Source organism: Phyllobates terribilis, unplaced genomic scaffold, assembly GCF_046119375.1.
Source record: "Phyllobates terribilis strain yellow unplaced genomic scaffold, ASM4611937v1 Scaffold_564__1_contigs__length_1074168, whole genome shotgun sequence".
In the NCBI taxonomy this organism is placed as follows: domain Eukaryota; kingdom Metazoa; phylum Chordata; class Amphibia; order Anura; family Dendrobatidae; genus Phyllobates; species Phyllobates terribilis.
In genome coordinates this window covers 606,844-619,395 of record NW_027363324.1, presented here as the reverse complement: position 1 = coordinate 619,395, position 12,552 = coordinate 606,844, and positions in this window count along the sequence as shown.

Here is a 12,552-nt window from a genome sequence, read left to right as displayed (position 1 = left end):
CTGCCTCCAATAATATATACCTGACAGGAGCCCATACATTCTCCTGCCTCCAATAATATATACCTGACAGGAGCCCATACATTCTCCTGCCTCCAATAATATATACCTGACAGGAGCCCATACATTCTGCTGCCTCCAATAATATATACCTGACAGGAGCCCATACATTCTGCTGCCTCCAATAATATATACCTGACAGGAGCCCATGGATTCTGCTGCCTCCAATAATATATACCTGACAGGAGCCCATACATTCTGCTGCCTCCAATAATATATACCTGACAGGAGCCCATGGATTCTGCTGCCTCCAATAATATATACCTGACAGGAGCCCATACATTCTGCTGCCTCCAATAATACATACCTGGCAGGAGCCCATACATTCTGCTGCCTATAATAATATATACTTGACAGGGGCCCATACACTCTCCTGCCTCCAATAATATATACCTGACAGGAGTCCATACATTCTGCTGCCTCCAATAATATGCACCTGACAGGAGCCCATGGATTCTGCTGCCTCCAATAATATATACCTGACAGGAGCCCATACATTCTGCTGCCTCCAATAATATATACCTGACAGGAGCCCATGGATTCTGCTGCCTCCAATAATATATACCTGACAGGAGCCCATACATTCTGCTGCCTCCAATAATACATACCTGGCAGGAGCCCATACATTCTGCTGCCTATAATAATATATACTTGACAGGGGCCCATACACTCTCCTGCCTCCAATAATATATACCTGACAGGAGTCCATACATTCTGCTGCCTCCAATAATATGCACCTGACAGGAGCCCATACATTCTCCTGCCTCCAATACTATATACCTGACAGGAACCCATAGATTCTGCTGCCTCCAATAATATATACCTGACAGGAGCCCATAGATTCTGCTGGCTCCAATAATATATACCTGACAGGAGCCCATAGATTCTGCTGTCTTCAATAATATATACCTGACAGGAGCCCATACATTCTCCTGCCTCCAATAATATATACCTGACAGGAGCCCATACATTCTGCTGGCTCCAATAATATATACCTGACAGGAGCCCATACATTCTCCTGCCTCCAATAATATATACCTGACAGGAGCCCATGGATTCTGTTGCCGCTGCCTGGGGCGACGCCGGGTCCATCCTCCACAGCGCGCACAGGAAGCAGTCCCGGGGCGATGACGTCATTGCCCTGAGACTGACTTCCTGCGCACGCGCCTGCAGTGTCGCGCTCCGCAGAGGAGGGAGAGGGGCACTGCGGGAGCAGGCAGAGCGCTCTCTCTGATTTGCCGCTGCAGAGGGCCCATCACTAATCATATCGGCAGTGCTGCCGATATGATTAGCGAACCGGGGGGAGGCCTCTATTCTCCGTACAGGGCCCAGGGGAGGTGGGGGGTGGGGCTTGGGGGCGTGGTCAACGGGATCCGGGGCCCACCGGGGGTTTTCCCGATCCTCCGGTGGGCCAGTGCGCCCCTGGTGGGGTCCCTGTGCCCCCCTAACAGGAGACATACTAACTAGCTGAAAATTTACACCCCAGCACCATCTTCCCATCTCTTAAGCTGACAGTGGATGTGTTGGTAGCAGATAGTACAAAGCTGTCCACCTTTCTCAGATTTATTAAGTGACCCCCTGGTCCCCACAGAAGAACTGAACTCTGGTGGTGCCTTCTGATGGCTGCTAAGTCCCCGGCCAGACATGGTGCACTGGTGATTCCCCGTGGAATGATTACAATGATGCTGTTCCCTCCTGGTTAATCTACGATACGGGCATCTTATAAGGACTCCATTGTGGGTGACCAGGACTGTGACCTTGACTTACCTTAAATAGCTCACAGCTCCCCTGCAGTCCTGAGCTCAGTGTGCAGACCTTCAGCGAGCTCCGGTAAGTGATGGGATTAAGCGCAATGATCTTGTCCATCAATTCTTTCCGCAGCTTCAGTGCGTGCTGCAGACCCGAGTCTTTCCATGGCGACTCCGCGCAGGCGTTGAACAGGGCAGTATATGTGGCATCTGTGGGAACCAGACCTCGCTTTTTCATCTAAATGATGTAACAAGAAATGAGTCTGTACTGTAAAAACTGTATGTAATAATAGCAATAATAATGTAAGTACATAATATACAGGGCATTATCAGATAATGTACAGGTACTTTACTGCATTACGTTATCGGTCCTCCCAATTAACAGAACAAATGGTCCATGGAGCTCACTGGGGCGCTGATGCCCCTTCACAGCAAGATCCATATAAGTGTGTGCGCCTGGTACTGCCGGCCTCGGCCAGATCCCCACAGCTTGTACACTGATGGACAGCGTACACAATGAATGTTATATTGAGGGCATAACAGTCATGTCAGATGGCTACTGCTATGTGTATATTCTATTCTGGCCCCTGTGTGTCCTGCAATTGTCACCAGTTCTCTCCTCTGCAGGCTCTAGCGCTAAGCTTCAGTTATCTCTCAGCTAGTGGGTAGAGAATGCTGCACTGACTGCTCACGTACACATCGCACACAGGCGGGAGGGATTCCCGCTTTCCATTCAGCACATGTTCAGAAGCAGTGGCAGTGATATGGTTGTGTAGAAGTGCTCAGCACTGAAGTGAGATAAACTCCTTACTAGAATAAGCTGCAGCACGATCTGCCCGTGTCTCCCTCTGATTGTCCTATCACTGTGCTCCTGCTCCAGCCTAACCTGATTTCATTAATCAATAGTGCAAGTAAAGATAAGACACTTTGTAATATACATTATCAGATAAACCTTCTTCTTTTGTCACTTAAAAGACATTTTTTGGTCTCCTGCACAAATCATTCACTCTCAATATCTGCTAAATCTGTGGGAGAAGGGAAGGGAACCTGTCACATGAAAAAACGCTATCAACCTGTAGATATGGGGTTACACTGCAGGTTAATAGCATTCTGAACCTGCCCGGTGCCGGCATTTAGACTCCCTCTGCCAGGAGGAAATGAACTTTATTGTATCTGGTAGCGTTTGGGTATCAGTCATGGGGGCGGCACTGGTTCAGTCACCGCTCTGTGTATAGAGAGTGACGGCTGTCACCGTGCCCCCAGCCCTGAGTGACACCCGGCCCTAATGCTGAGCTGCCGTCAGTCACTACAGGGGTCGCAGTTACAGGCGCCACTTTCTATACACAGAGCAGTGCCGCCCCAGTGACTGGAAGTCGAACGCTACCGGGAGGAACGCGACAGGTTCATTTCAACAAAAATGTCTGCGATGCCCCTATAAACCTATGGAAGGGGGAGCTGGAGGGAGGAAAAGCAGAGCACAGAAAAGGTAAATGCTGAGGCTTATAATGTAGAGAAAAAATGCAGGAGACCCATCATATAATGTACACTCCCCATACATTCATGTACACTCAGGAGTGTATAATGAGTGGCAATTATTCCTTATATAGTTCACCTTATTCTAAAAAGTCATCTGAAAGTGCTGTTAAATCGTAAGGGAATCTGCCACCCGGTTTTAGATGCCCCATCTGAGAGCAGCATGATATAAGGGGTGAGACCCTGATTACAGTGATATCTCACGCTTTTTGCTGCTTACTGCTATTTTGATAAAATCAGTGTTTTATCTGCTGCAGCTCTAGCAGTTCTCTGAATGCTGAGCTTTGTATAACCCCACCCACACCACTGATCGGCAGCTTTCCTCCAGTCAGTGGTGGGGATGGGGTTATACAGAGCACATGAATGTCGAGGACTACCTAGCAGAATTTCATACAATTTGCCCAACAGAAGAAAATTCATATGTAAAAGAATACAACGACTATAATACTGCCCCCTATGTACAAGAATATAACCAATATAATACTGCCCTCTATGTACAAGAATACAACTACTATAATACAGCTCCTATGTACAAGAATACAACTACTATAATACTGCCCCCTACGTACAAGAATATAACCACTATAATACTGCCCCCTATGTACAAGAATACAACTACTATAATACTGCTCCTATGTACAAGAATACAACTACTATAATACTGCCCTCTATGTACAGGAATACAACTACTATAATACTGTTCCTATGTACAAGAATATAACTACTATAATACTGCTCCTATGTACAAGAATATAACCACTATAATACTGCCCCCTATGTACAAGAATATAACTACTATAATACTGTTCCTATGTACAAGAATATAACTACTATAATACTGTTCCTATGTACATGAATATAACTACTATAATACTGCTCCTATGTACAAGAATATAACTACTATAATACTGCCCCTGTATAAGAATATAACTACTATAATACTGCTCTTATGTACAAGAATATAACTGCTATAATACTGCTCCCTATGTACAAGAATACAACTACTATAATACTGCCCCTATATACAAGAATACAACTACTATAATACTGCCCCCTAATGTACAAGAATATAACTACTATAATACTGCCCCTATGTACAAGAATATAACTACTATAATACTGCTCCTATGTACAAGAAAATAACTGCTATGATACTGCTCTTATGTATAAGAATATATCTACTATAATACGGCTTCTATGTACAAGAATATAACTGCTATAATACTGCCCCTGTATTAGAATATAACTGCTATAATACTGCCCCTGTATAAGAATATAACTGCTATGATACTGCCCCTGTATAAGAATATAACTACTATGATACTGCCCCTGTATAAGAATATAACTGCTATGATACTGCCCCTGTATAAGAATATAACTGCTATAATGCTGCCCCTGTATAAGACTATAACTACTATAATACTGCTCCTATGTACAAGAATATAACTGCTATGATACTGCCCCTGTATAAGAATATAACTACTATAAAACTGCTCTTATGTACAAGAATATAACTGCTATAATACTGCCCCTGTATAAGAATATAACTGCTATGATACTGCCCCTGTATAAGAATATAACTACTATGATACTGCCCCTGTATAAGTATATAACTGCTATGATACTGCCCCTGTATAAGAATATAACTGCTATAATGCTGCCCCTGTATAAGAATATAACTACTATAATACTGCTCCTATGTACAAGAATATAACTGCTATGATACTGTCCTGTATAAGAATATAACTACTATAATACTGCTCTTATGTACAAGAATATAACTACTATAATACTGCTACTATGTACAAGAATATAACTGGTATAATACTGCCCCTGTATAAGAATATAACTGCTATGATACTGCCCTTGTATAAGAATATAACTGCTATAATACTGCCCCTGTATGAGAATATAACTGCTATAATACTGCCCCTGAATAAGAATATAACTGCTATGATACTGCCCCTGTATAAGAATATAACTGTTATGATACTGCTCCTGTATAAGAATATAACTGCTATGATACTGCCCCTGTATAAGAATATAACTGCTATGATACTGCCCCTGTATAAGAATATAACTGCTATGATACTGCCCCTGAATAAGAATATAACTGCTATAATACTGCCTCTGTATAAGAATATAACTGCTATAATACTGCCCTTGTATAAGAATATAACTGCTATGATACTGCACCTGTATAAGAATATAACTGCTATGATACTGCCCCTGTATAAGAATATAACTGCTATGATACTGCCCCTGTATAAGAATATAACTGCTATGATACTGCCCCTGAATAAGAATATAACTGCTATAATACTGCCTCTGTATAAGAATATAACTGCTATAATACTGCCCTTGTATAAGAATATAACTGCTATGATACTGCACCTGTATAAGAATATAACTGCTATGATACTGCCCCTGTATAAGAATATAACTGCTATGATACTGCCCCTGTATAAGAATATAACTGCTATGATACTGCCCCTGTATAAGAATATAACTGCTATGATACTGCCCCTGTATAAGAATATAACTGCTATGAAACTGCCCCTGTATAAGAATATAACTGCTATAATACTGCCCCTGTATAAGAATATAGCTGCTATGATACTGCCCCTGTATAAGAATATAACTGCTATAATACTGCCCCTGTATAAGAATATAACTGCTATAATACTGCCCCTGTATAAGAATATAACTGCTATGATACTGCCCCTGAATAAGAATATAACTGCTATGATACTGCCCCTGAATAAGAATATAACTGCTATAATACTGCCCTTGTATAAGAATATAACTGCTATAATACTGCCCCTGTATAAGAATATAACTGCTATGATACTGCCCCTGAATAAGAATATAACTGCTATAATACTGCCTCTGTATAAGAATATAACTGCTATAATACTGCCCTTGTATAAGAATATAACTGCTATGATACTGCACCTGTATAAGAATATAACTGCTATGATACTGCCCCTGTATAAGAATATAACTGCTATGATACTGCCCCTGTATAAGAATATAACTGCTATGATACTGCCCCTGTATAAGAATATAACTGCTATGATACTGCCCCTGTATAAGAATATAACTGCTATGAAACTGCCCCTGTATAAGAATATAACTGCTATAATACTGCCCCTGTATAAGAATATAGCTGCTATGATACTGCCCCTGTATAAGAATATAACTGCTATAATACTGCCCTTGTATAAGAATATAACTGCTATAATACTGCCCCTGTATAAGAATATAACTGCTATGATACTGCCCCTGAATAAGAATATAACTGCTATAATACTGCCTCTGTATAAGAATATAACTGCTATAATACTGCCCTTGTATAAGAATATAACTGCTATGATACTGCACCTGTATAAGAATATAACTGCTATGATACTGCCCCTGTATAAGAATATAACTGCTATGATACTGCCCCTGTATAAGAATATAACTGCTATGATACTGCCCCTGTATAAGAATATAACTGCTATGATACTGCCCCTGTATAAGAATATAACTGCTATGATACTGCCCCTGTATAAGAATATAACTGCTATGATACTGCCCCTGTATAAGAATATAACTGCTATATACTGCCCCTGTATAAGAATATAACTGCTATGATACTGGTATGAGTGGCGGTATTGCCATCATTATTTGCGCTGTTTTTGTCCTGCATTAATCCCTCCTCGTCTTAAACCTGTTTTGGGCTTAGATGAGGGCTCAGCTCTGGGCGCTTGTATGCGGTGACTTCTCTGGGTGCCACATTTCCGGGCACTTGCTCTACAATGGCCTCACTTCTGTTCCTGTATGGCCTCCGCTGGGTGCGGCCTCACTCGCTGGGAGGAGGTCAGTTACCGGCCTCTGGGCTTGGACCTGGTGCCCTGTAGGTAGCAGCTGTGACTTGGAGGACCCCTGCTATGACTGACTCCTGACAGTGTTCAGGGCCCATCCTGCCGCTATAGTGACTGGCAGACCCGGCCGTACAGGGTTACTGGGCGTTCGCCTCTGAGTGATGGAATCAGCGCGCAGACGATTATTGTCTCAGCCCGGAGCGGTGAGAGCCGGGGCCCTATAATCCGGCACATTCCAGGCGTTCATCCTAATCCGCCTACAGCGGCCGCTAATGTGCGCCCTCCAGGCAGGAGAGGAGGCGAGTCCCCACACCGGCCTCACATGGAGGCTCGCACCATGGGGATCGAAGCTTCAGCATCCCGCCCGCCCGGAATAAACTGCACTCGCTTTCTTATATACCTTGCGTTTTTATTCTTCACCATTTACTTCGTCAGGGAATAAAAACATTTAAATAATTGTTACGGAAAACAGCGCCACCCTGACCCATGGGTTGTATTTGGTATTACAGCTCAGGGTCCTGCAATACCGGCTGTGAGCAGATGTGGCGCTGTTTCTGTACCAGAGCAGCCATGTTTTTCCACTCTGAGCAGGGCTGTGTCCAGGAAATCTCTAACCATAGGGATCTGGTTTGAGCGGGCATTTCCCCTTTAAATGTTATGGTCACCTTTGGGGACTTTCTTTTGTATTTAAATGCATTTATTTTTGAGCCAAATATTTTTTGCAAATTGGTTCCAGTAAAATTTTTTCACAGTTTGGCTTTTACAGGCCTTTTAAGTGGCTGTGGAATGAGTCAACTGAGGACCTGTCAGTGAGCTCCTCTCACTGACACAAAGTTCTGCTCAGCTTTCATGTAGGCTCAGTAAAATGACAGCTTAAAAAAAAAAGCTGCAAGCTCACTGATGAATTCTCAGTTAACTCATTCCGCAGATGTCAGATGCAAAAAATTTAATAAATCCCATTTTTAATAAAATCAAAATATATGCATTTAAGAAAATGTAAAAAATGCCAGGTAAGTGTGAACGATGTCTTGTAGGTGGCCAGGTGTATTGTCTGTACTTACTGCCCCATAGCAGAAGCTCTAATTGGGACCCTCCCCAAAAAAATGTAAATAATTGTCGGGGTCACCAAAGATCAGATCTCACAAATTTCTATCCTTTACATAGTAATTTTCCTCCTGCTGACGTCCTAGATCTCTCTTTCATTGCCCCATAAAGTGTGATGCCAAAAAAGGGCCCCCCAAACACAGTATGAAACCCCCATGGTGAATTCCTCCACATGCACAGTATAATGACCCTACTGTACCCCACCTCAACTCCCAGGGTAAAGTATGCTGACCCCAACACAGTATGATCCCCCAACTGTGAGCCGCTAGAGAGGATGGTACATAATAAGGGACGGCTCTATATATAATAAAAGAGGAAACTATATAACTAAGGAAGGCGCTATACATAATAAGGCTACATTCCTGCATCTGTGTGCAGTGTCGGTGTGCTGCCCTGTTTTACTGACGCATTGAGCATGTCCTATTCTAATCCTCAAAATCGGATCAGAACAGGACATTCTCTGCCCTCTTAGATCTCATTCTCAGATCCGTGATTTTCATGGATGTGTGAATGGATCTATAAAACTGTACGAGTCCGTGGACCATCCGATAAAAAGATCTGGCAGCACACGGACATTTCACACAAATGTGAGAATGCAGCCTAAGGGATTTTACAGATAACATCATCACTGCAAGTCACACAGCGCAGATACATTAGCCACTTAGTAATCAAAATATAAAGTGATAAGCAGCACTGTGCCCCCCATTAACTATAATCTGCACCGGCCAATAAAATAAATTATTCAGTCTCTGTGACTCTCCCCAATTAACTGTAAGGCTATGTGCACACGGAAAATATACAAGGCTTTACAGTACAAGCAAAGTGAAACCCCCATCATTGCGCTCTACCAGCATCCCCATCATTGCTCTCTCCCAGCACCCCCGTCATTGCTCTCTCTCAGCACCCCCTTCATGGCTCTGTCCCAGCACCCCCGTCATGGCTCTGTCCCAGCACCCTCATCGTTCCTCTCTTCCAGCACCCCCATCATTGCTCTCTCCCAGCCCCCATCATTGCTCTGTCCCAGCACCCCCATCATTGCTCTCTCTCAGCACCCGCATCATTGCTCTGTCCCACCACCCCCATCATTGCTCTGTCCCAGCACCCCCATCATTGCTCTCTCTCAGCACCCGCATCATTGCTCTGTCCCACCACCCCCATCATTGCTCTGTCCCACCACCCCCATCATTGCTCTGTCCCAGCCCCCATCATTGCTCTGTCCCAGCACCCCCATCATTGCTCTGTCCCAGCACCCCCATCATTGCTCTGTCCCAGCACCCCCATCATTGCTCTGTCCCAGCACCCCCATCATTGCTCTGTCCCAGCACCCCCATCATTGCTCTGTCCCAGCACCCCCATCATTGCTCTGTCCCAGCACCCCCATCATTGCTCTGTCCCAGCACCCCATCATTGCTCTGTCCCAGCACCTCCATCATTACTCTGTCCCAGCACCTCCATCATTGCTCTCTCCCAGCACCCCCATCATTGCTCTCCCCTTCCCTACCATCCCCATCATTCCTCTCCCTAGCCCAATCAGCCCCATCATCCCTCTCCCCAGCCCCATCAACTCCATTATTCCTCTCCCCAGCCCCATCAACCCCATTATTCCTCTCCCCAGCCCCAATATTTCTCTCCCCAGTCCCATTATTCCTCTCCCCAGCCCCATCATTCCTCTCCCCCCACCTCCCCTCCCCAGCATTTCAGTAAAAAAAAAACAACAACTTACCTCAGCTCGCTCGCCTGCAGCATCCTCCTGGTTGCCGGCAGCTTTCTTCCTGACCCAGGCGCGCGCTGCATGATGACGTCATCAAGCTGCGCGCGCCTGGGTCAGGGAGGAAGCAGAGGACGAACCCTCCAGCTCCGCGGCTATTCTCCTCCTGACAGCAGCGGAGCTGCAGGGATCGCTCCCTGACCGCCGCGTGCAGGGAGCAGCTGCATGGTGGAGACCCGGCGCTGCTGCACCGGCGGCGGTATGTCCACCCCTGGACTGCTATGGGAACCCCCCGGCTCACGGGCCCCATAGCAGTCGCGTGGTCTGCCGCCATTGGCGGTACGCCACTGCGTACAGGAGCTGGGAGCACTGGCTGTAGCCTCCTCCATCTCCTCGCACTTGTCTGCCGCCCTCTGGCGGTCGCTGTAGGTCATGGCGCACACGGCGGCTCCGGACTCCACCAGGAACTTACACACCTGGACGTTGTTGCAGGAGGCGGCGCAGTGCAGCGGGGTCCTGACAGCGACACCAAGCGGAGAAAACGACAGAAACCGCCACAGAAAACCCCCTCAGAAACTAGACCGTCTGTCCTAAATCACCCAGACCCTCGGGGGCTCAACTTTTCTATTTCTTGGGCCAAGAATTTTTTTTCTTTTTCTCCCATTGATGCAATCTGGCCGGGGGCTGAGTCACGTGCTGGCCGGGGGGGCGGGGTAGTGCTTAATAAGTGCTCTCAGGCCTCTAACAAGGGATGGGGGGTTTTCTGCCGACCCCTTTAATGCGAGCTGATATTCGGGGCAGCAGCCGGCGCTGTCTGCTGCGTTTACCTTCACTCCGAACTGTACGAGGAACTGGACGATCTCGGTGTGGCCGGCGCACACGGCGGTGTGGGGGGCTGTGAGACCCTCGTCGTTGGGCTGGCTGGGGTCTTCCACCTGCAGATGAGGGGGATGGAGGAGATACAACATTAGTGCTGGCAGAAATCCAGAGCGCGGGAGTCATCAGCACAATAAGCGAAGGAGCGGGACGGGACGAGCGCGGTAATGAGGGGGACAAGGGCCGCATTCAGCAGAGGAAAGGAATGAGGGGGGCTTCTAATTCTACCAATCAGAGGCGGATAATATCTGGCTCCAGGACAGGAAGGACATCACCGCCCATCAGCTCTCATCACATTGCCCTCTGTTCACACCTGAGCTGTGTCCACAGTTTATAACTGAAGCAATAACTGTCATAAAGCTGCTGTAAATGGGACAGAAAATATGCGCCAAAATCTGTGCAAAACTTAACTGCAGATTTTAGTGCAGATTTGGCCACAGATTTCACTCTTTGCAAACCATTAAGTGAAATTAGCTGTGACAATCCACACTGAGAACTTGTGTGGGCGCTATATGATGCGTGTTGTAGGCACTGTATAGCGGTAATGTGTGGGCACTATATGATGTGTGTTGTGGGCACTGTATAGCGGTAATGTGTGGGCGCTATATGATGTATGTTGTAGGTACTGTATAGCGGTAATGTGTGGGCGCTATATGATGTATGTTGTAGGTACTGTATAGCGGTAATGTGTGGGCACTATATGATGCTTGCTGTAGGCGCTGTATAGCGGTAATGTGTGGGCACTGTGTGATGCGTGCTGTAGGCACTGTATAGCGGTAATACGTGGGCCCTGTGTGACGCGTGCTGTAGGCACTGTATAGCGGTAATGCGTGGGCACTATATGATGCGTGTTGTAGGTACTGTATAGCGGTAATGTGTCGGCGCTATATGATGCATGTTGTAGGTACTGTATAGCGGTAATATGTGGGCGCTATATGATGCGTGTTGTAGGTACTGTATAGCGGTAATGTGTGGGGACTATATGATGCGTGTTGTAGGTACTGTATAGCGGTAATGTGTGGGCGCTATATGATGCGTATTGTAGGTACTGTATAGCGGTAATGTGTCGGCACTATATTATATATTGTACTGTATAGCGGTAATGTGTGGGCACTATATGACGGCATTTTGTATACTTATACAATTAAATATTGGCATCCTGCTTTGCTTTTGCTCACGGCCCCGTCGCCTTCTCTCCTCTGCCGGCGCCCCGTCGCCTTCTCTCCTCTGCCGGCGCCCCGTCGCCTTCTCTCCTCTGCCGGCGCCCCGTCGCCTTCTCTCCTCTGCCGGCGCCCCGTCGCCTTCTCTCCTCTGCCGGCGCCCCGTCGCCTCCTCTCCTCTGCCCGCGCCCCGTCGCCTCCTCTCCTCTGCCCGCGCCCCGTCGCCTCCTCTCCTCTGCCCGCGCCCCGTCGCCTCCTCTCCTCTGCCCGCGCCCCGTCGCCTCCTCTCCTCTGCCGGCGCCCCGTCGCCTCTTCTCCTCTGCCGGCGCCCCGCCGCCTTCTCTCCTCTGCCGGCGCCCCGCCGCCTTCTCTCCTCTGCCGGCGCCCCGCCGCCTTCTCTCCTCTGCCGGCGCCCCGCCGCCTTCTCTCCTCTGCCGGCGCCCCGCCGCCTTCTCTCCTCTGCCGGCGCCCCGCCGCCTTCTCTCCTCTGCCGGCGC